We start from the raw sequence: 1,325 nt of genomic DNA, 5'->3' as shown, positions 1-1,325 counted from the left end.
CAACCTCCCCGCCCCATTCTGCGCAGAGTGTAACGCTTCCCAATTTTATCTCATCATAGCTCTCTCTCTCTCTCTCTGCCTTCTACGTCAGCAAGCAGAGCAGAGAGCCAGCTACCTTCACCTTTATACAACGAAATCGGAGTTAGGAAAGGTGACGGTCGGTCGGCTCTCGCCCCGCTGCGATCACCACAGAGTCGAGTGGAGGTGGGCAAAATCCGGATAAATATCCGGATAATCTGATAATTCTCAATGAAACATTATCCTAATTCAGACTGTTAAACTCACTTTCCTAACCCGTTTGCCGAAGTAGGTGCACCTATTTGTTGAAATGATTCCTAATACGTTTGTCGAAATGGTTTCAATCCATAACATATTATTTACCGAAAAGGTCCACTAGCATATTATCCGGATTTTTCTAAAGCGACTCATTGCCCAGCCCTACCACAGACCAGCCTGCCCTGCTCCCTCCCTCCCTCTCTTTTGTGAGGCTAAAGTACACCGCTGGACCGCTAAAACTGCGCGACGACCGTAGCTCGAGTCATTCGTGTCCTGTTTATAGTTCAGTAGACGTCGAGTTCAGATCTCCTCGACTCTCCGCAGTGTTTCATTTTTTGATCGCACGCACGCACACACGGACGTTGGGAGTAGTTCGAAAAACCAACCAACCAGCAAGCAAGTAGATCTCTAGTAGATCGAAACGTCAGACCAGCCCCTTTTTCTGACTGGGACCAGGATATTATATTATTGTTAATTCCTCTACAACCCCTCAGCTGGCTTCTTGTGTGAAATTCGGGAGTTTTTATTCGGTTTTACAATCGCACAGTGTTGGATCTTTTCTGGAGTACCTCAATTCTAAAGGTAATTTGTTTTTTGTGTGTGTTTTTTATGCGTGTGTGTTATGCAATGCTATTATTTTCTTTAAAGCTGAGATCATACTCGACTCAGATCTATTTTGTACTCTGTAGATTTTTGTCAAATTTTTTTTTTATTATTTAAATTATATTTTCTCTAGATCTAAATCTAGATCTAGATCTAGATCTAGATCTAGATCTAGATCTAGAATCTAGATCTAGATCTAAATAAGCCTGGATGTACGTCTTGGATCGGACTAGATCTAGAATCTCAATTAAAATAATAGTGTTGTTTGAAAAAAGAAATTAAAGAGAGAAAAAATACCCTCTGAAACCTACAAAACAAGCAAACAAAACCCTTCCGGAAAACGTATAAAATGGGACGACTTTTGAAAGGGTAGCCTAGATCTAGATCTAGATCTATATGAAAACATGAGAAATGAAAACAGGTAACTGTCTGTGAGTGTGTGTGTG

General features: G+C 41.2%; 1 protein-coding gene across 1 annotated transcript in view; it reads left to right on the top strand.

Moving 5' to 3' along the window:
• Positions 1–466: 466 nt before the first annotated feature.
• LOC101855982 overlaps positions 467–1,325 on the top strand; it is a 17,557-nt gene continuing 16,698 nt past the window's right edge. Inside the window, exon 1 of the mRNA XM_005110047.3 lies at positions 467–858. The gene's annotated coding sequence lies outside the window, so the exon portion shown is untranslated. The remainder of the gene's footprint in view (positions 859–1,325) is intronic.

Source organism: Aplysia californica, unplaced genomic scaffold (assembly GCF_000002075.1).
Source record: "Aplysia californica isolate F4 #8 unplaced genomic scaffold, AplCal3.0 scaffold00846, whole genome shotgun sequence".
Classification (NCBI taxonomy): domain Eukaryota; kingdom Metazoa; phylum Mollusca; class Gastropoda; order Aplysiida; family Aplysiidae; genus Aplysia; species Aplysia californica.
Note: the sequence above shows the minus strand (reverse complement) of the source record. Positions and strands in the feature narration are given on the sequence as shown.